Raw genomic sequence first — 24,402 nt, 5'->3', positions numbered from 1 at the left:
TAACCCCAGAATTTTATTCAAGGTAATAGATTCCGTCATCACCCCCTCCCCTGACCGAGTTATACATGCCAATAGGGACATCAATAGTTATTTTAGCAATTTTTAACCTGTGTCACTGTCATTTTTATTTGAAACTATATCCCACATGAAATCAACCACGTGCAGCCTTGATATTATCCCCACCAAATTTCTTAAAGAGGTTATTGACACAGTTGGGCCCAGTATTTTATCAATTATTAATAGCTGTTTTTAAACATGCTGTGGTCCAACCTCTTTTAAAGAAACCTAACCTTGATCCCTCTGTTATTAACAATTTTAGGCCCATTTCTAAACTTTCATTTTTATCAAAGGTTTTAGAGAAAGTGGTATCAACCCAGCTTTTAGCTTTTATGTGTCATAATAACATCTTTGAGAAATTTCAGTCTGGTTTTAGAGCTTTACATAGTACAGAAACTGCCCTCCTCAAGGTAACCAATGACCTCCTTTTAGCAGCTGACAGGGGGGAAAGTGCATTCTTTTAGACCTAAGTGCAGCCTTTGACACTGTAGATCATGCCTTTTTAACTGACCATCTTAACACCTGGGTTGGCATCAAGGACACTGCACTTGGTTGGTTTTATTCCTACCTTTTAGAAAGAACCTTCTCGGTCACCATAGGTAACTACTCATCTTCTACAACTCACATTACCTGTGGTGTACCGCAAGGTGTTCAGTCCCCCAAATTCTATCAGTCATATTGAGAGTGGCCTTGGTCCTCTGTCCGCAAATGTGAAGCCTGTTGCCAGAAATTTGGGAGTACTATTTGACTCTGACCTAAACTTCGAACCACAGATAAAAAAAAAAATGTCCAGTCCTGCTTCCTTTAACTGAGAACCATCTCCAGAATCAAACCAATGCTATCACACAGCGACCTGGAAAAAGTAATCCACGCCCTAATCTTCTCACCACTTGACTACTGTAACTCCCTCCTTTCTGGCATCAACCAAAAGTCACTCTCTCGCCTCCAACTAGTTCAGAATGCAGCAGCTCGGCTTCTTACTGGTTCTAACAGACAACATCACATCACCCCAATCCTGGCTTCTCTCCATTGGCTCCCTGTTCAGTTTAGAATTGATTTTAAGATTTTACTGATCACTTTTAAAGCATGTTTGGGTCTGGTTCCAAGCTACATAACAGATATTTTGACCCCATATGAGCCAGTGCGCTGCCTTAGATCCTCAGGCGGGGCCCTTCTGGCTTAAAACTAAAGGTGACCATGTTTTTGCCATGTTTTTGCCATCAGGGCCCCTTTTTGCCATCAGGGCCCCTCAGCTTTGGAACAATCTGCCTGAGGAGATAAGGCTAGCAGAATCAGTGACTTCTTTTAAATCACTTCTTAAAACCCATTTTTATAGACTTGATTTTATGTGATGTCGTCTTTTTATCGTCTTTTTATCTTTTATCTGCTTTTTATTGTCTCTATCGGCTTTTTATCATCTTTTTATCGTCTTTCTACGTCTTTTATCTTTTATCTTAACTCTATCTTCATTTTATCTTACTTTTATTCTATTTTACTGTTTATTTTAGTTTTCATCCTACGATTATACCACTATTTACATGAATGTTTGCTCTTTTCCACCTCTGTCCTCCTATGAATTTAATCCCTGTTTATTATTGTTTTATTGCCTTTTAAATTCATATTTTGAGTATTCTGCTTTTATTTTGTCTGTCAAAGCACTTTGTAAACTCTGTTTTTAAAGGTGCTATATAAATAAAGATATTATTATTGAAGTTATTCACAAGTGCCAAACTTTCTATTAGAACATATGCCCCTTGTTCTTGACAACTAATGACAATTGAGCCTGGATTTGAACCCACAACCTTCAACATGAGAAGCGGACACGTTACCTACTGAGCCAAACACCTGTTATAGGTTTACTGAGGAGAAAATCACTAAAGGGAGTATTGTGATACTGCAGCCTATGATTTCCAGTGCTAAAACAATACTAAGTCACATGGGCCAGAAAACCACTGCTGCACTGCTCTGTCTGGGTGAAACTTCTAGCCACACCCCAATCAGTGATGCCAGTCAGGTATTTTGCCATTGACAGATGATGTCAAAGCTTTGAGTTGTCTGCACTGTGTGATTTAGTGTTGATTTACTTTTCATGAAACTTCAAAATGGTCACAGTTCATCAGGGACTTGAACTCACAACCTTGTGATGCACAGACCTGAGCTTAACCCACAGAACTTGAATGGATAGAACGGTCTTTCCACTGTCTTCTATGGTATTTTGGCTAATACATCAAAAAATGGCGTCCATGGTTAGTTTCTATGGTGACAACGGAAGTTTTGGCATTAAGGCCGTAAAGTGTGTCACACCGGCTGCCACACAGCGTGAGTGGGTTAGCTTTATAATGTTACAAGGCTAACGTTAAATGAATAAAATGTGACGACTTACCAACAGTAGCCTAATATAACACGATTAAACCCAATCGGTCCAAAAATCCTCGAGTAGCCTGCCGCTGACAGCAAAGCAACAGAGATAGCGCAACGCCAGTTTTTCCTCCAAGTAGGTCGCTGCAACTTGCCGTAAGTCGGTTTATACAGAAGCTAGGCCAACGGTACCAAGGAGGTTTTATTATGGAACGGTACACATAAAAATGGCCGCTGCTCCGTGACCGTTCTATCCATTCAAGTTCTGTGGCTTAACTACTCTGCCAACTTCCACTTAAGTGTTCAGAGTGGGGAAACAAAACAAAGAGACAAGTGATTGGTCATAGGTGATAGTCCCATATTGAAAGCCTCAGAAAGAATATTGTAACTGTATTAGTGCCCGACATTAATCAATTTACACATGGCTTTACAGACATCATCTTGAGAGTCCAGACATCATTTGTATTTAGTTTGATGAAGATTGATCAAACTATCTTGACCATATCACATTGTCAATTTATTAAACTATTTGCAGCTGCACATTTCCATCTACCGTACGCTCAGTTTTCAAGATATCATTAACATTTTTTGGCTGTTTACTAAATAATTTTCAAAAATCATGTTGTTTTTTTCCTGTAACATACGGTTTAGGAGGACAACACTGTGGGATCACAGTCAGTTTTTGCTATAAACAGAGGGGGTCGACTTCAGAATCAGGGGTAGGTACCAGTGTACGAAAGATTTATCTCACGTCAGCCGACATGTCCTGGTCGATAAAAGCCAAACTATTTGACCTATCAATAACCTCTATTATTATTACCTTTCTTAAATAATTCAAAATGGCGGGAAAGAGAATATAGTGAACATTTAAAGTGATATATAGGTTGGACTCGGTACCTTCCAAAGAACCTATGGACGCAAGAATTTTCAATCTACGATACATGGTTCAGCAGTTATTGGCCAAAACGTAAAGTTGCTTGTTATAGCGCCACCATCTGGCCAATATGTGTGGGCTGCCTTGCCTGAGTAGTGGGGGGCCGTAGGACCCCACCTGCCAAATATGGTTGCTGTAGGACTTAGTTTCTGAGCTGCAGACACTTTTAGGGGAGAAAAAGAAAGAAAGAAAGAAAGAAAGAAAGAAAGAAAGAAAGAATTCCAGCAAAAACAATAGGGTTCCAGCACTACGTGCTTGGACCCCTAAATATAGCCACAAGTGGTGATTCCAGGGTCTTGAAAAGACAGATAGACAAAACATTATGGAAGGTAGACAGACAGACCCAAACACAATTTCTGTGTAGTTATGGCTAATTTTATGTTAGCCTGTGACTTTTCTCAAGTTTATCATTTAATTGCAACCATATTGTCGCATATTTTGAAGTTACTTTTTGTAGCAAAATATGCCCCTTGTTCTTGGCTGTTTATGACTTCAGAAAAGACAAGCCTGGATTGAACTCACATTCATCCAAGCAGCATGCGAGAGATTCTACGGGGAGCATAATAAACCCCCCAAGGCATAGTAGACATATCATTAATAATATGAACACCAACATAAAACCAGACATAATTTGGAGATAGCTTGCACAAGCATCCTGTGTACAGATAATCGCAGGAGGAGATTGGGGTGGTGGAGGGAGTTTGCATCGACTTGGGTCAACAGCAGCAGTGGCATGAATGATCAGCAGTGTGAGCTGTCAGATTATAAAGACTGCCTCATTGATTTGTTTCAAGATACTGACACTCATCGGCGCTTTGTGATGACGTAGGTGAGAATGGTATGAAGCTCACTCTGTCCCATCTATATATCAAAAATTGAAATCTTCAACAAAAACAACCAAACTGGATAATATTTTAGAACTGGAAGATTTTATCGAAGCAGCTTATTCCATGACACAACAGGAAAGTCACTCAAAAAGATTAAGAGACCTGCTCTCGTCCAGTGAGACTGAGGAAATATATCCATCCAAAATATCCAACATGGAAGATTCACTGACAACATTCTCTAAGAACAACAGTGAAAGGCTGGCGAAAATGGAAAAACAGCTGAAAAAGTTGGATATGATCCCTGGATTAATTTCCGGAATAGAGGCCCTGAAAACATTGGTGGAATTCAACAACAACCTCATAGTGGAGTTAAAGGGCGAAAATACATCACTTCGGAAGGAAATAGAGACACTAAACAATACTACAACAACACTACAGATGGAAAACAAACAAATGAGCGCGGCGATATTGGACTTGAAGTGCAGAAGTATGAGACATAACATCGTAATGATGGGTGTGGAAGAGGAAGAGGGAGAGGACTTTGTAAAAACAGAAAACAAGGTTAAAACTTTCCTAAAAGTAAATCTAAAAATGTCTGACGAGCAGGTTGGAAAAGTGGATTTTCAGAGGGCCCACCGGTTCGGGAGGAGGGGACAGAACAGGCCGAGACCCATTGTAGCAAGGCTTACACATTACAAAATGAAGTCGGCTATACTGGAGAGGGGTCGAGAACTGAAAGGAACACCTTTTTCAATCAACAAACAATTCCCGGGAGAGATTATGGAAAGGAGACGTGTCCTTTACCCAATCCTGAAAGAACATTGGGCACAGGCCCGGAAAGTGAGGCTGGTTATGGACAAACTATACATAAACAATGAGCTCTTCAGAGATTCCAAGAATACTACGTGGTTGTGAGTACTGCAGATTGCCATGTAATGAATGAAAGGACAAACTGGGTCTTCTCTCTCTCTCTCTCTCTCTCTCTCTCTCTCTCTCTCAATTCAATTCAATTCAATTCAAGGTGCTTTATCTTGAAAAGCACCTTGAATTGAATAATAAAATAACTCTAATAATAATAAAATAAAATAACTCTCTCTCTCTCTCTCTCTCTCTCTCTCTCTCTCTCTTTCGCACGCGCGCGCACGCACACACACACACACACACACACAAACGTGGCTATTTCTCCATCTGGATTGGCGTGAAATTGTGTGATGGGGTGTGTAATGGAGTGAGTGGCTATGTGTGGTTCTATAGTTTTATTTTCTATTTTTGTTTTTGTTTTTGTTTTCTTTTTTGTGTGCTGTTTTTTTTTTTTTATTGCTCAAGTAGGAGCTCCTGTATGGGACAGGAGGAGTGTCATGCACTTATTGACCAGAAATAGTGGAATGTAAAGATGGGATCCAGTCTTGGGGGGGTAATAGGCTTTTCACAGGCATAAGGGAGGGATATATAGGGGAAGGACAAAGGGGTAGTTACTGGTCACACCTGGTGAACAGCTATGGATAGTAGCTTGATCTATATGGTGCATTTTGATTTTATAATCATAAGCATGAAGATTTCTGATATCCATCACATATGTATAATAACTAAAATCGATGCTTGACTGGGGAAATTGGTATAGCAAGTTACAACTGTAATGGTTTAGCTGATGGTAAAAAAAGAAGATCAATCTTTACATGGCTGAAAGAAAAAGACTACAACATTTATTGCTTACAAGAAACCCACTCCACCCCAATAGATGAAATTACATGGAGAAAAGAATGGGGCGGAGAAATATTCTATTGCCATGGACAAAAAAATTCTAAAGGAGTGATGATTATGTTTAAGAAAGAATCTGATTATGATGTGCAAGACTACAAAATAGATCCACAAGGAAGGTGGATTATGATTAAGCTAAAACTGGACAATCAACAGATGTGTCTTATTAATCTATATGGTCCAAACAATGATGACCCTCTCTTTTTTATCAACATTTACAATAACCTAATGGCCGTGCAGGATATAAAGGATCCAGTTATCTTGGTTGGAGATTACAATACAGTACTACAGCCTTCAAAAGACCGCAAAGGAAATCACAATACAAATTATCACCCTCAAGTGCTCAAGGAAATAAAACATATTATGGATTCACTGGATTTGGTTGATATTTGGAGACTCAAAAACCCAGAACTAGTCAAATTCACCTGGAGGAGGCTCAATCAAGCTAGCCGACTGGACTACTTCCTTGTACCATTCTCCTTGGTGCCGAAAGTTAAAAAAGTGACAATAGATGGTAGGATGCTATCTGACCATCACCTAATTGGCCTTTACATCACTCTGACTGTTTTTCCACGTGGGAGAGGCTACTGGAAGCTAAATCAAAGCTTGATAAATGACGAATCCTATATAAAAAAGACAAGTGATTTCATAACAGATTTCTTTAGGCATAACGAAGGAACAGCTGACCCACATATTGTATGGGATACATTTAAGTGTGCCTTTAGAGGACACTCAATACAACAATCCTCTATAAAACAAAAACAGTTTAGGGCAAAAGAGAAGCAACTTCTAGCAGAAATAGAGGAATTAACATCTAGGCTACATCAAAGTGGAAACGGTGGTATAGAAACCCAAATTCTAATGGAGAAAAAACAAAATGAATGGGAAGAATTGACAAAGGAACGCTCAAGTATCATGTACTATAAAAGCAAAGCAAACTGGATAAAAAATGGCGAAAAATGTACAAAGTTCTTCCTAAACTTGCAAAAAAATAATGCTTCGAAAAAGAATATACAGAAATTGATCACAGAGGATGGGACAGTTCATGTCTCACCTGAGGATATTCTGAAAGAGGAGGCAAAATATTTTAAACACATGTTTGCACCTGAATCACCTCCAATGCCAGTTAAGGAAATTCTCAATAACGACTACTTTCTAGAAAATAATGTCAAATTAACAAATGAACAAAAATAATTATGTGAGGGGCTCATTACAGAGGACGAACTACATGATGCAATTACATCCTTTCCAAAAGGTAAAACTCCAGGCTTGGACGGGTTACCAGTGGAGGTTTATCAAATATTTTTTAATGTCCTAAAAGAGCCCTTGCTTGCGAGCTTCAATTACTCATATAAAAAGGGTGAACTATCAGCCACACAACAAGAAGGTCTAATCTCCTTATTATTGAAACAACATATAAAGACCCGGTTCTCCTGAAAAACTGGAGGCCCCTTACTTTACAGTGTTGTGATGCAAAAATCCTGGCCAAATGTATAGCACTTAGAATAAAAAAAGTACTACCAGATATAATCCATCATGACCAGACTGGTTTCTTACCAGGCAGATACATTGGAGACAACATCCGCCAATTAGAAACAACTAGAAACAATAGAACATTATGACACCTCACAGAAACCAGAGTTAGTCTTTATTGCGGATTTTGAAAAAGCCTTTGACAAAGTTCGACTAGATTTCATATATGAATGTTTGGAGCACTATAATTTTGGAGATTCACTTATAAATTGGATAAAAGTGATGTATAGTAACCCACGATGCAAAATAATAAATAACGGGTACTTCTCTGAGAGGAAATACAATCACGAGGGGTTAAACAAGGCTGTCCTCTATCTCCATACCTTTTTTCATTAGCCATTGAAATCCTTGCTACCAAAGTTAGAGTAAATAAAAACATCAAGGGACTGGAAGTAATGGGTCTGGAAACAAAAGTCTCTATGTATGCAGATGACTCTAATTTTCTTTTAAGTCCGGAAAAAAAATCTTTGCAAACCCTCATCGAGGTTTTACTTTTGCAAAGCTCTCGGGACTAAAGGCCAATTATGATAAGTGTACTATATTACGTATTGGAACACTGAAGGATACAACCTTTACACTTCCTTTTAATCTGCCAATAAAATGGGCAGATGGAGAAGTAGATATATTAGGAATTCATATCCCAAAGGAAAAAAAGGATCTGGCTAAGATAAATTTCAATAGAAAAATTGAGAAAATTGATAAAGTGTTGCTACCATGGAGAGGACAACACCTGACCATTTATGGAAAAATCATAATGATTCATTCATTGGTAATCACTCACCTCACTCATTTATTTATGGCATTACCAACTCCAGAAGAACTGTTCTTCAAAACTTTTGAACAAAAAATATTTCAGTTTATATGGAATGGTAAACCAGATAAGATAAAATGTGTTTATCTATACAACGACTATGAGTATGGGGGGCTAAAATTACAAAATATCAAAGCACTGAATCTCACATTAAAGGCCTCAATTATTCCAAAATTATACTTAAATCCATGCTGGTTCTCCAGTAGGTTACTTAGGCAGGCCCATCCCTTGTTCACAAAAGGCCTTTTTGCATTCATGCAAATTACGGAATTTGACTTCAGATTAATTAACAATGGATCTTTATTTAAAGCCTCAGCATTCCTAAGTCAAGCATTACAAAGTTGGTTACAATTCCAATTCTATCCTCCAGAAAAAAACGAACACTACTTACAACAAATGCTATGGTTAAACTCCAATATACGCATAGATAGAAAACCAGCCTTTATAGAGGATTTATTTTTGAATGGAGTGATCTTTCTTAACGATATTGTAGCTCAGGAAGGTGGGATTATGACTTACACTCAGCTTGTAAGGATGTATGGTGTGGTATGCACAGTTCAACAATATAATCAATTAATTTCCGCTTTACCTCAGAAATGGAAAAGGGAAATCACAAAAGGTGGAGAGAAAAAACAGGTATGTCAACCCCATATTAAAACTCATAAATGGTTAAAAAAGAGCAACATCAATAGACAAATATACTTATTTCACCTAAGAACTAAATCCTTAACAGCGGCGCCATACAAGATACAGGACAGCTGGGAACAGATGATAGATATTCCTATCCCTTGGCACAGGGTTTATATAAAATAAAGGGTCAAATAAAATAAAAAAATAAATTAAAAAAAAGACTGCCTCATTGACTTGTTTGAATGTGATTGGTCGTGATAGTCAGTTGTTGGATTGGACAGCTGATAGCCAATCAGCTGATAGCGTGCACAACGTCAGTGTTCTGCCTGAACTAACGTGATACTCCATATCTTCCAAATAAGAGGCTGATCCTTTACCTACTGAGTCAAACATCACTTATGGTTTAAAAGTGAACAGAAGGAGAAGAGGAGCGCTACTGGGGTGTCTCTGGTACCTCCCACTGGTGCTCTTTGGTGACAGGGATTGAAGTCTTCAAAAATGAAAAAGGAGGTCCAAGGCACTCAAGTGGATTAAGTAATTATCAGAGTCTTTATTAAGTTGGGTTAAAACATTATCTTGGCTGGTGACCTATGCGTTGCGGCTGCAGAGGCCTTCATCATCTTTCATAACCACTTATGATTTAGCTGAGGAGAAAATAAAAGAGAGAAGTATTGGGATACTGCAGCCTATGATTAAAAGTGCTAACCATTTAACCACATACAAATTTATAGTGCTCTCCATTAACAAATAAATCAATACTAAATCACATGGGGTAGAAAATTTGCTGCTGCACTGCTCTCTATGGTTTGAAACTAAAGCATGTTGCACTTATGACCACACCCCAATCAGTGATGTCAAATCAGGTATTTTACCTTTGACAGATGATGCCAAACACCTGATGTGACATCACTGATTGAACTACCGTGACAGACGTTACCGTCTTCTACTACAATTCCGTTCTGTTCTACTACAACTCTAATGTTTTTACTGTAGCGCTACTGTCATATAGTATGACTCTACCCCTAGCAGTTTTGGCTTCAGTTCCAATGTAGTTAGTTGAAAGTTATCATAGTTTTCGGTTTTGACGTCTAGTATCTTCTAATGTAGCTCTGCTGTCTTCTATCCCACTGTTTTTGACCTGGTTTCTTCTGTGTGTGTGCATGTGCGCATGCAGTGAGCTAGACCTTTTTTGTGAAAACTGTGAGGGGCTGTGTAGGCCATATTTCAAACTATGCTTAAATATACACATATGAAACACACACACATACATACATACTCTGTGTGCATTCATATGTCAAACATATATGTATACTCCTGTATACTCATACACATACACACACACAAATACAAGTGAAACATTTATACACATGTATCTGAAACACTCACACATACACATGTGAAACACTTGTTAATACATATCCAAAACTACTGCATATAAATACATGAAACACCCCTGCATGCATAGGTTAGACACTTGGACATGAATGTGTAAATTATAAGTATACATATATGTATACTTTAATACGCAATTATCTTGATTGTTCAAATCACACTTGAATTAGCCTGATTAAGTTAGCGGTAAGTTGGGTTTGTGGAACCGATTAATTCAAGATTGATTTGTTAGGCTAACTCTAGTCAGGATTTTCATTGTAATCCTCACTTTTATGAGCCTCCTTTGTGGAATACCCCTCTGGTAAGGAGATTTATTTTGAACTTAATGTTGAGCATTTTCAATGTGAGATGGTTCATACATCGGTCACACACAGCAATGACTTGGTAACAGCTTTTTCACCTCTACTGTAGCAAATGCTTCACAAATGAAATAGTTTTCACCCTGTCATGTAATCATCATTATGATGTTGATGTTTGTATGCAGGGATGGACTGGGGCAAAAAAAACAGCCCAGACAGCCCACCAGAACCGGCATGTGGATACCTCACGATAATATACCAACCAAGGTATCATGATACCAAGTAGTACCATAATAATATGATATTATTCTAAACTGACCAAAAATATAAAAGCAACATAGCCTAAGATACTTACTGCAGTTTCTTCTGTTACAGAAACTGCTGCTCTTCAAGAATCACCTGACACCTGACATGCTCCCAGTGTTTAAGAGCAAAGAGAGATTAACTTGTTTAGGCCTTTTCACTAGTTAGTAGGGTTAGACTACACGCCGAGTGACATTTGATTTTGTGGTTACCGTCATTTGGCCCATGGGGCAAGACCACCCTCGGAGCAGGAAAAATAATTGATTGCAAAGGATTACCCAATCAGCAAATAGATCCCGCACAACTCACTTTGATTGACAGATGGCTGAGACATTATGAAAAGGGTTATTATGAAATAAAAAGAGGAGCAAGAAAAAAGGGAAGAACAAGGAAAAAGGGAAATAAAAGAACCACTTGGAAAAATATAATTCAGAATAATATCATGTAATTGAATATAAAAGCCATTTGAAAAATTTGAAAAATATTTTATGAAATAAAAATACAATATAATAATGTTATTATGAAAACAATAATTGTGAAATAATTGTATTTAATGATTTTGAAATGAAAGAAAAAAATCTATCAATTATTCATTTATTTACTGATTATATTATATATTGATTTATTTCACAGGCACATAATCTGGTCCTCCATACTGTCGGCTCAATTTTTGATATTTCCAAAATCCGTCTTGATCATTTATCAGGGACAGTCTGAAGAAGCTGTTTAGCAATTTTGATGTCAATTGAGTAAAAAATGTGGGAGGAGTTTTATGTTTTACAGTTTTTTGAAAAAATCAGTGTGATCAACTTCATAATTTGCACTAGGTTGCAGTGTATGAAAGTTTCTTCTCACTTGGGCCTACATTTTGGTGAAAGTTGCAAAGCTGTAGCATGTACGACTGATTTTTTATGAATTTTTAAAGATTGGAAATTTGAACCACTGCTATAGCGCCACCATCAAGACTACTGGCCCCCTATACCAGTTGAGGACGTTTGGCAAGGGACTGGACCTATGTGCAAGGTTTTGTGCATTTTCATGCATGGGAAGGCAGTTTTCCTCCGAGGAATAATAATAATAATAATAATAATAATAATAATAATAATAATAACTAGAAGGGCACTCGGAGAGTGCAGACCTCCGCCAAGGCCAATGTTCGTGCTATTATTGCTTGTTCCTGAGGCTTGTTCGTGAGTCGGATCCGGATCCGCTCCAAAATTTAATGGGTTTTTCCTTGGCCCATGCTACACCCTTCCACGAAGTTTCATGAAAATCGGGCCAGTAGTTTTTCCATAATCCTGCTGACAAACAGACAAACAAACGGCACTGAATACATAACCTCCTTGGCGGAGGTAATAATAACATTGACACATACAAGATGGACCAGCAGCAGAGCTTCCCTAACAACATCATCACCTCAGAACACCCCATGTTAACAGCTCTGTTGTAGAGTCCATATTTGTCTTTCCTTTTAAAGGAAACATCAAAGACACTCCACTCAAACGGCCTCTTTCACTATTCATATCTGGAGTACACAGAGCCATCTAGCCCCCTGAGAGAATGCACCCGTCTCAACCTAAACACATGCAGAAGGAGCCAGAAGGTGGTAGGGTGATTTTCAGACAGGGAGTGCTTAGTTCAAGGAAAAACACTGGTTGATGGCAGAGGAGAGGTTTCTCTTACTTTAAACTTTAAGAGAACTCTAGATAAGGGGTTCTTAACCTTTTTCAGCCAAAAACATTAGCCCGTGAACCTGGAATCCCAGGCTCATTAAAACATATGGGCCACCAGAAACAGGCACACTGCTCTTTTTGGCTCCTGACCCATAGTATAAGAAGCCACAGACTGGAGTATACTAGGATTTTTTTCGAGAACAAAAAACACAGAAACTTGTACATTCACAATTTTACCATTTAGAGTAGACACAGTCAGAATTTACCACAATTTCTCATTAAAGCCACTTGACCTGAGAACTATCAAAGTTATTTTCATCAATTGACCTAGCATTTACTGTATATACTATCACTATCCTGCAAAAACTCTAAATTGCCAAATTTTCAGGAACTGAAAAAATAGTGATTGATTTTCCCATGTAGACCTAATTAAAAAATTTCTGTATGTGGACGACTGTTTTCTCAGTCAAATCACAACACCAGCATTGCTAATTCCAGAAAAACACATCTCATCTCTATGTCCTTCAGTGTGTGTGTTTGTATGTGTATGGGTGTGTGTGTGTGTGTGTGTCTGTGTGTGGTGTGCAGTGTGTCTGCATATACATGTACGTTCGTGCCTGTCTGGCTGTGTTTCTTTCTGTGTCTATGTCTGTGTCTGTGTGTATGTGTGTTTATTTTCTGGTGGGAGCCAGGCCAAGAAGGTAAATTAAAGAACATTAGTACATGCACACACACACACACACACACACACACACACACACACACTGTGTGTGTGTGTGTGTGTGTATGGGTATGACTTAAGTCACTTTCAGGGACACACACCAGACTTAAGACCAGTTGATTGGGGACAAAACTATATTCCCATATTCCCATTCTCTTTCATTTTGTGTTTATAACATTGATCTCAATATGTTTAAATTTCTCAATTATTTCATACTACATATATTTCATATGTAAGTATATTTCCATATTGGGATTTGTATTCTGCCCAGCCCTCCCCCCAACCCTGACCCCTTACCTGAACCAGGATTCATATCCTGACCAGCCCTCCCCCAACCCCAACCCCTTATCCGAACCAGGGATCATATCCTGTATTTTCCAAAACATACAAACTCTCTGTGTCACAGAATAGAGTAACGCTGGACAGATGGCTAACATGGGGAACCACGGCAGCACGTGACCAGCCAGCTCTAGTGAGGGAGGGGAACGCATTACTCATTCGCTTTCTCCACCCACATCTTAGGCTACTGCCACTCTCCCTCTCATTAGCTGAGCTGAAACAATCTACAGCCAGACAATGGTATAACAGGTTACAATTAGGGCAATCAAAATGAATGTGTTAACACATGAGATTAATTTTAAAATGTTCAATGAGTTAATAAAAACTAAGACAATTAATTATGATGCCTCTGTGAATTTTGAGCTTGGATGCTTCCATCAGACATGATACAACACCAACACAATCTCAGCTCAACGGCAACAAAATGCATTCTGTCTATGGTCGGTGCGTGTAGTGGAACCGGGGGATTAGACACTATCTGAGCCAGGTCTGGAACAGCCTATATGTGTGTATGGTGTGTGTGTGTCTGTGTGTATCTCACCTATTACAAACAGTGCATAATTCACAGCCAGGCTGCCAAAGCCATTAGTCGCTCTACATACATATTCCCCTGCATCTTCCAACTCAACAGGCCTGATCCGCAAGGTGTGCCTGATCACGTGGTGGCGTAGCCAGCCGTGGTTGAGGTTGCGCCCGTCTTTAATCCAACGGACAAGGAGGGGGGGGGGGGTCTCCCTCCACGGGACAGGACAGACAAATGGAATCACCCAATCTGACTGTCTGATGCTCTGAGACCTGATAGGACAGAAAGGGCAGGCCTGGAGCAGAGAGAGAGGGGGAGGGTCTAGTTCTTCGACTAAAATCAGTTAACTATTTTTTTATTCTGATATAGGAAATCTTTATTTTGTAAATTTATAGCGTACATTACAGTAGTAAATAATATTCAGCTAAGATATGAAGGGAAAGAAGCAGAAATGAATGCTTCATTGAAAATATAATTGATTTTTGCTCATATTGGTGATACTTTAACCGGCACTATGCAAGTTTTTTCTGTAAAAATCCAGCTGCTTAAATCACTAAGTTTTGCTGCAACAGAGAAGAGCGTCCAGTGCCCACTAATTCAGACACTGTAGATTCACCCTATTTGAACAAATTAAATTTTTGTGTTGGGTATGGTCACAACGCCTGGACCCAGCCAATCAAATGAAACCATTCATTCAGCGCTGCCTAGCAACACAGGAGCAGCACACAGACACACACACACACACACACCCTTGCTGGCCTTCTGTGAGGGGAAGCATATGTTTGTAGGGTATACATTAGGTTTGACCCTAGGCTACATTCCTACAGTAGCTACCAAATAAATCAAATTTGAGGTTTATTTGGCTGCTAAATTGTGTGTTTGTGTGTGTGTGTGTGTGTGTGTGTGTGGGGACGCACAGTGAGTGCTGTTTTTGCTGTGCGTTTAATTCCCTGTTTTTCCCTCCTCTTAGAAGAGGGCTCTTCAAGTTTTCAATAGAGTAAATCCAGTCTCTCCCAGGCTAAATAAAACACAGTAGTTCAACATGTGTGAGCAGTGAGTGCATGTGCGTGTGCTCACCCCTCATTCATGCCTGCTGTGTGACAAAGTAGCAGCAGCCAGCGGTTTATGGATTCTACCATTCAGATGACAACTTTCCCTACATAGTTCAACAAGCTTTGGATAAGCCAACAAATCTGGGGGGAAAAAAAGTGAAACTAATATTAACATTTAGAATCACAATCAACTGTAAAGTGATGCTTTGGTAGCACATTACCTGAAGTGCATTGCAATGCATTACAAGCAGATTATCAAACTATTAGCAGCAGAGGTAGACTTTTCTTACAATATAATCATCAGGAAAGCATCAGAAAATTTTATTTAATATCATGTTAACTATACAGTTGCCCCATAAATTATATTTTTGCACATTGTGTTTATGCCCTGCTGTGGTTATAAATATTATGCACTCACAATGTGCTTCTAATGTACTTATGATGCCTTAACACCTTCTAATCACCACTTCACTTTTTGTTTTTTTCTTCACAAGCACTTGTCACATTACGGAAAAGGTTTCTGCATTGGCAACTAAAATGTGAATTGTTAGTATTTTTCAGTAACATCAATAAGTACTCCTAGCCAGGAGCTAAAGAGAAATGAGGAATGTTAACAATTCTAAAATGCTGTATTGGTGTAATTTAATGTCCACATTAAGAGGAGCACACAGCTAAAACATTAAACTATGTGTCAGTCTCATTCTGTACTGCAGCAAAATGTCAGAAATGACTGGCGCATTATAAAACTAAAGAGTAGACGATATTCCAAACAACTCTATGCTTCTCTCATCCTCGCGCCACCCCCACCCCGACTCCACTCTCTCTCTTTTCACCTGAAGCTGCTGGTCTCCATCCAGGAAAATGCCAGCAGCAGGAAAAAGGAGGGGAGAAAGAGGTAGAAAAGCATCAGTGTTATGATGGAGGAGTAGAGTTACAGAACATTCCAGCCTGGCAGAGAGAGGGGTAACAGTCAGAAACAGACAGACATTTTCACTCTGGAATATGAGAGTTAAGTAGACTGAACAACTTTCAACTCTTTCATTCTCATGTATTTCATTTTCAGTTTTGTCCCTTCAAAATTTTAATTATCTCAATTAGTTCACTGAAGAGTAACTCTTGACACCAACAGAAAAAGAGACATGCAGGTCCGGTGAACTGAAGACTCTAAATTGCCCATAGGTGTGAGTGTGTTTGTGTGTAGTATGGTATATTATGTATAAGATGTAGTATATGTTGTATAGTATGTATATGATGTAGTAAACAATGTATATGAAGTATGTATATGATGTAGTATAAGATGTATATGATGTGTATATATGTAGCATGTATATGTATGATGCAGTATGGTATATGACATGTATATGATGGCATAAAGTATATGAATGTATGTGTTTTTATACTGTTGTTCTCTGGCTGGGAAGGGTTATGATGTATGTGGGAGTAGGCTATAAACCCCATACAAGGACAGTGTCAGGTCAGTCTTCACTCTATGTCTGAGCCAATTCACTTTAGATTAGCTTTCTTAAAACAGCTGAGACAGTACACTTATTAATGTTCCATGCATCTGTCAGTGACAAGTGGCAGCCAAGTGACATCCAATAATCAGTTGTTGTTGTTGTATTTTTAGGCTAAATAATAATTAAATAATAATTAGGTGGTAATTTTGTATTATCCTAAACAGTCCCTCCATTTATCCTTTATATTATTAATATTTAAATCCTGTATTCCATTCTATTGATGACAGAATGTCTCTGTAAATTTTGCAAAATTCAAATTTCTTCTATTTACTTGATCTAATAATATGTTCTCTATATTGTCACTAGTATACAGTAGTAGTAGCAAATAAAAATGATCAGTTTCACTCTTGGTCAACATGATTTTGATATGCTGATTAGTGCTGGATCCTTTGGTAGCCATGCTCACATTGCTCCAGGTAACTTGCTACTCCAGCCCAAATCCCTCCATGTTACACCAGGTACATGGTATCTGCAAATTGAATTTAATGCTTTTTTAAAGACCTTTGCCACTTTTAAGACTTTTTAATGCCATAACTGGTTACAGCAGTAAATGCTGTACATTCGGCTTCTCGGCCGTTTACGTCAATGACGCGCAACCATGCCTGAAGATCTTCCAGCTATTTTTGTGAAAATTTGCATTTTCGCATCTCTGGATTAGCTAGCTAGCTCCTGGACGTCTGTATGTCTGCACTGACTTTCTCACACTCATTTCACTCAAAAGTTCCAAAGCAGCCAGTAACAATGCATCAGTTTTGTTCTGGCCTGAATCAATCAGAGTTAAAAGGTATATGTTTAGGTAAAGGACATATGTTTGTGAGAAGGCCAGAGAAAGGGGCAATGCACTGTGCAAACAATCTCATTTGTGTTTTGCAGTTGCTCAAATAGTTTTGCTTGTATCGCTTCATTATATTATATATTTATTATCGCTTAATTTATTAAGCGATAATAAACACACACACACACACATGCACACACTTTTATTTTCAGGTATGGGGGTGTCTCACCTTTGGTTTCAGCTGAAGTGAGCAGCAGCACGATCGAGCACAAAGTAACATGCACATTAACTGTCCACATCTTCAGCCAAAGCAGCCTAAAAGCCAGGAAAGAAAATATACAGCACAATTCAACATGAGCAACATTCAATGAAAAATATCCCCTAAATCCATCAGACACAGCCACAAATATTGAGATTATGGAAGTCTGTATAATTTTACCATCAAACATTAGAGGTCGAGGCACTCGCACATCCGATGGTTTTTGTCACAGGTGCTTGGTTTAGGATAACAACTAAAGAAAAGAACCCGCATAATAAATCACTCTAGTGCTACAAGCAAGATATGATGTGCGGGTTTGTTTCTATTTGTTTAGTTACCATCAAACATCACCCATTTTCATGGTGCTTTTTGTTCCATCTGATCCACACTCATCATTTCCCTATTGCTAACCTCACTATTTGACATACAATTGCAACAAGGTATAAAAATGATAAATTACAAATAAATTCTGCCTCCGATATGAGAAGTGTAGATTGGATTCGAGGATTCGGAAGGAGTCAATGTCAATTAATTAGGATTTAATTAAACTGAGTAACTGTAGATTGTAGGCTATGTAAAGTGTGAAGGTAAAGTGTGTCTGTTAAATATGACAGCTCCAGAAATGCGCGCGCGCGCGCGCACACACACACACACACAGGCACACGCAAAGTGAGTAAAGTTACTCACATGTTGTGGATTTGCCAGCAGGATTTTCCGTCCAGGAAAATTAATACAGTCCAGGCTGAAATGCCTCCAAGTAACGTGTAAATCAATTATGTTGTTATGACCCCAGGTAAGAATCCAACTTTACTGCCTCAATATTCCTTGATATACACAGTACCAGCTTACAGTCCATTACGGGAAATATCCACAGCAACACATGGGAAACAAGGTAGAGTCCAACCAAGTCCTAAATGCTTAAAGCAGCAGGGGAGTGTCCATGTAGTTACTGAGCTGCTTTCTCTCATACGGAGATAAATGGACAGACTGAAAAGAAGGTCTGGTCTCTGGTCGAGTCTGGTCACGTCTGGATCACAGCTGGATAACGATGGGATAACGAAAGCCTGGCTGTGTAGCGTCGCCCTGTGGTTAAGTGGCAATTCCAGGAAATTTTTGATGGTGGGGGGCAACAACAAATCAGGGGAGCCATAGGAAATCAGCAAATGGATACAGCGTTGAAAATTGGCATTTGATGCATTGTATTGGATAACAATTGCAAATGATAGCTTGTAACCATAGCTAATTTATTAAAATAAATCAATTTCAAAATGAACATAAAGAAACATTAAAGTTAAATATATGTGTACAGTGTTGACTGGCTCATTGATGTTGAATATTAATCAACCTTGGAAGCAACATCAATGAGCTGTAATGTGCTACATGGATTCTTTGAGGCCCCCTTTACACCTGCCATTAACATGGTCTCGTGTCCAGATAGCTTTTAGATGGATTACATTTACATCTGGCATAATGAATCTCATGCATCGACACTGGGATAAGATTTATTTTTCCCTCACAAAACGCAAATTGTTCCAAGTTTATTTATATAGCGCTTTAAAAACAAAACAAGTTTGTACCAAACTGCTTTACAGAATTGGTTATAAAAGACAAGAATAAAAATGCAAAGAATAAAACAAGACAAAATTAAAAATGCAAGAAGAATAAAAGCACATAAGAGCAGAAAAATAAAATAAGTAGACATACACACAGACACACGCACATACACACATACGCACACAGTCATGAGTATACATACATCACAAACACTTGGTCAATCACAATAAAAAGCTACAGAGTAAAAGTGGGTTTTAAGACAATTCTTAAACGACCGAACCGAATTAGCAGATCTAATATTTTCAGGCAGACTATTCCACAGTTTAGGTGCTGCTATGGAAAAGGCCTTATCTCCAGTCTTCTTTAGCCGAGACTGTGGGATGGCTAGGAGACCTTTGTCGGTGGACCTAAGGGGCCTAACAGTGGTGTGGGGAGTCAGAAGTTCTGAAATACAGCCAGAACTTTGAAAAAAAACAGGAGAATTTTGAACTGAATCCTAAAATGCACAGGGAGCCAGTGTAGAGATGCCAGGATTGGTGTGATATGGTCTCTTTTTCCCACGGCGCAGCCGAGGGCATCATGCGGCAAATTCAGGTCAGGCAGTCAGGCAGTCAGTCAGGTAACGCTTACTGAGATGTTGCTTCATGAGATGGCCTCTAGAAGGCGTCTGTGACTAAGAGATGGCCCAGAGGCTCTTGACAGAGGAAATAAATCTAGGCTATATCCAAGGGGTCACTGGGCCAGAACGCACCGGTACGCTGTTCCGGGAGTGAATTTGACGATGTAACGCATGTTCCGGTTCTGAAAAAATAAATACAGAGCACCAGTGGTTGTACCTGTTTTAGGAGCTTAAACTACCGGCTCGGTTTGTTTCATGACCAAAGTTTTCCGGCTGGGCGGTGATTGCACCTTTGGGCCAATCACAGTGCTTAAAAATGGAAAACTCCACTCAACCCGGATGCCGGGCGACATTAAACAAACACACAATCAAATGACAAGCACAGACAGTTTAATCTGAGCCGCGGAGCTGACAGGTTGTGTTGTGAAAATGTCGAGAAAGAAGAAACTAGACATTCTTTCCTATTTTCAACCCAATGTGAGTGATAAAACAATGTGTTCAAGTGAATTTAACTTGTTTCTATGAAGTAGCACCGTTATGAGCGAAGCTAGGCTACTGTATTTCTGCCTCTCCCACCATTTTGACATTCCAAAACAGCCCAATAGACAGAAATCTATCCGTCAATAATTCTGTCCGTTTTACGATGGATCAGTGGGCTAGTGGAATTCAACACATGCGCCGTGGGCCTGTACAGGATCTGTACTTGTTTTACATCTGGACAACAGTCTAGCCTGCAGAAGTCTGTACAAGTTGTAGACGGGAGATAGAAGTCTGATTACTACCAAAATAGAAGGAATTACAATAGTCCAGTCGGGAGGATATTGTAATAAACCTTACTGGATATAAGAGCCGCTAATTGCTGCCACCACGTGGGACGAACCGGTATGGTCTAGTGTCAGAGGGTATAAATAATCCCACACATGAAACAAGAAATAAATACAAAATATCCACTTTATTTAAATATTCAATTATAAGGCAAGGGGAGCACGATGAGGATGTGGCTACCAGGAGGGCAGGTATGGCCTATAGGGCCTGAGAACAGTTATGAACACCACTACCAAAGAGCTAGATATAAAGTCGACTAGCATAACCACTGCCACACGATTGAGAACAGCCCAGAGTCCACAGTACACTCATGCACAGCACACTGCACTACAAACTTAACTGCAAGCTTACTCAAAGCCCCTGACCTAAATAGGAAGAAACCACACCCCCTCTACCCCAGGAGCAATAGCTGACTCCCCCTGCAGCTTTTCCCCTACAGACTCCCCACACAAATTGAAAATGCTAAAACTAAACATGTACGAAGAATCAGGGGCGTAGCCATAATTTCAGAAGTGAGGGGGACAGATTGTTCAGGAGTACGACGATTTTTATGGAATTATAATATTGGAGCATAATATTCATGGCCATGATCTAGCCTAAGTGAAGCACCCAAACGTGTTTCTGCGCCTCTCCTTACTGTCAGCAAAGAGAAAGTTGCACGCTCCAGAGAAGAGCGTGCAACTTTTCTTTTTTTTATATTTAGGTAAGTCTGAATATTGAGTGCGTATTCTGCTACTCTGCCATTTTTAAGTTGTTCAAACCCTGCAATCTAATGACTGCATGTTATGGTGTAGATGACTGTCACTTTGATCTTAGACCGGTTCCAGAGACAGTTCCAGCAGAGCTATCCTATGCGCAAAATGATAAGACATGCTTTGCCATGCGCAATCAGCAGGTGTTAACGGCCACCGCCTCTTGATAAATCACGTCCACTACCAATTTCCATAAATCCTTCCCTTTATTTTGCACCTTAGCCTTGGTACACCCACAAATGCATATGCAATTACACCACACCGCAAAAAACAGCCGTCTTAGCAGATCAGAAAACAAGGTTTTAGCACCCGCAATCCGATTTGCGGTGGCGCAAACCTTTAGTAGATCCGGGCCTAAAGCAGTTATAGGACTATAGGACTGAGTTATTATAGAAATACTGTAAGCGCACTTATTATTGGAAATGACTTAATATTAGAAACGGCAGCAGAGTGCGATTTGTAAAGAAAACAGAGGGGGAAAGGAGGAATGAAATTGACAAATACAAGTGCAAACTGCTATCATACAAGTATTATTGTTTTCCTTAAGAAGAGAGAGAGAGAGAGAGAGAGAGAGAGAGAGAGAGAGAGAGAGAGAGAGAATTCTGAGTAGGAATTAGCGCTGAATTTTGGAATAAAGTTGTTCCGAAGACCTCCTTCAGGAGCCTATCTGGGACGATATCAAGGCAGCTGGAAGTGGGCTTCATGCCTACAATAATTTGGTTAAGGATTGGTGAGGGATCCAGCATAGAACTGGGTGATGGTGTAATTACAGAATTAATGGTAGTGAACAGGACTATGGGTTATGACAGCTTTTGGAGATAATGTCTGACTCAAAAAAAAAAGAGTCCAGATGACAGTGTGGTCCAGATTACTCCAGATGAGTGTGGTTTTTGACATGGGTTGGGCCGCTGAGCATGTGAGGGACAACAGACATGAGTTAAAATCACCCTGTCATACTTTGGCATAGGGATAGCAGTTCAGACAAGTCATTTATGAAGGCTTTGTTCTGCTTGGGTGGCCTGTAGACTAAGATACGTAACACTGGGGTTTTACCATTTACCACAGGGGAAAGAGATTCAAATGTAGGGAAGGAGCCTACAGAGACAGCAGAACAAATGATGCACTGCTTGCCGGAGTCCAGCACACTGTGCACAAGGCAGGTAAAGTCCTCCTTGAGTTTCTCTGATTACTGGAGTTTGATGTCGTTGGTGCCCATATGGACAACAACTGCTGAAGCTGAATGGTGTTGTTGCAGCAATTGCAGAGCAGAGGTGTTTATGTCCTTGACGTGGGCACCTGGGCAGCAGAACGTTTAGCCTCTGCTGACTGCTACGTGATGGACCATAGATGATCTGACCACAAGCATGGTGGGAGGGCTGGGACTGTCCTCACAAGCCTACCTGCCAGACCACCTGGGAGACCAAGTATTGGCTGGGGAGTGAGGCAGAGTCCATTGTGAGCAAGAGGACAGACGCTGGCTGATATCACTGAGGTGAGTCCCCAGGAGACACTCGACAGCAGCTTGCGGAGAGTGAGCCAGGAGACGGCAGCGAGAGCACCCAGGCCGGGGGGCCAGGGTTGGCCAGGAGAGGCAGGCGGATAGGGTGGGCAGCAGCAAATAGCTCCTGATATATATTGGAGATGGTGGTCTATCCAGCATCACCAGGGCTTGGAATTTGTTACCCAGCTGAACAGTCTCGGGTGGAGGCTTCAGAGGGGAATGTTGGTCCCACTGGTTTCTGCTCTTGACCAGGATCCATGCTCTGGGGTGGTATTGGGTCTAGGTCCAAAGCTGGGCTACACTTCCTCCCTCAGAGCCAGCATGCCATCAGATGGAACCGCTTTGACTCGAGTGGTGATGGAACCTGACCAAGGCCAAGATGTGCTGCCTGGGTGGAGGCGACAGTTGAAAGAAAGTGATATTTTTGACACGCACTTTTTATTATTTTTCAAAACACAGGAAGTGGTTGTCTTAGACAATATGCATATTATGCATGACAGTGAAGGAGAAGGCTGATCTCGCACTTTTATTTTGAGGGCTAATTTTGTCTTCAGAGTTTCACTAAAGGGGCGGAGTTGGATGTGGGAGGAGTTGGAGGAGGTGTCCTCAAATCCGCTGCCGGGCCAAGGAGGTTCTATATTACGCCGGACCTAGCCGGACCCTTCTCGCCTTTTCCGGTCACGTTAAGTTTGTTGTTTGGAGTTCCGCAATCTTGGAACCCATCGTCTATCGGTCTGACGACGATTAGACTCTGGGGGCGACGGCCAATATTTCGGGGTTTCCGGTGTAGCCAGCGGACATCCGGGCCAAGACTTCCTCTTCCGTGCTTAATGTTTAAGAGGACGACGTAGGCTATTTCTGAGTGCAGAAATCCCCCTTTATGTCACGAATCAAGTTAATGCTGAGCTGGCATAACAAGAAAGGTAGGGGGCATAGGCTACAAATTTTATTGTAATTAATATAATTTCCTTGTCACTTTGATATAACAGAGTACTTTGCATAGAACTTGGAATTAAAAATGTAAAAAATAGAATAAACAAATAACAAACCGTTTTCTTTAGTTTCAGAACTCATAGTTTTTTGGATTAAGGATAATCCTACAAAACTAATAACCCCACCACTGAAAACAAAAAGTTGTGATTGAAGTAATTTTATTCTTAAATGCACTGATAGAGCTCTTGATACAAGAAGTAAGAACAATGGCCCCCACACTTACAATGACAAGGTTTCATATCTATACATTTTCTTATTCCTCTCTTCCTGCAGATTCAATTTCACAGTTTGTAGTTTCAGCCACACTAACTGAATGTGAAAATAGTGTCCCCCCCCCCCCCCACCGCCCCCCCCCCCCCCCTCCCCCCCCCCTTTCTGTGTGAATGAATGCAGTTTA

General features: G+C 40.0%; 1 pseudogene; it reads right to left on the bottom strand.

The window, feature by feature from the left end:
• Nucleotides 1-18,617, bottom strand: part of LOC139926631 (fibroblast growth factor receptor-like 1) — a 52,117-nt pseudogene extending 33,500 nt beyond the window's left edge.
• Nucleotides 18,618-24,402: the final 5,785 nt, after the last annotated feature.

This window comes from Centroberyx gerrardi, chromosome 16, assembly GCF_048128805.1.
Source record: "Centroberyx gerrardi isolate f3 chromosome 16, fCenGer3.hap1.cur.20231027, whole genome shotgun sequence".
Taxonomy (NCBI): Eukaryota; Metazoa; Chordata; class Actinopteri; order Beryciformes; family Berycidae; genus Centroberyx; species Centroberyx gerrardi.
The sequence above is the reverse complement of the archived record's forward strand: the minus strand, read 5'-3'. Positions and strand labels throughout refer to the sequence as shown.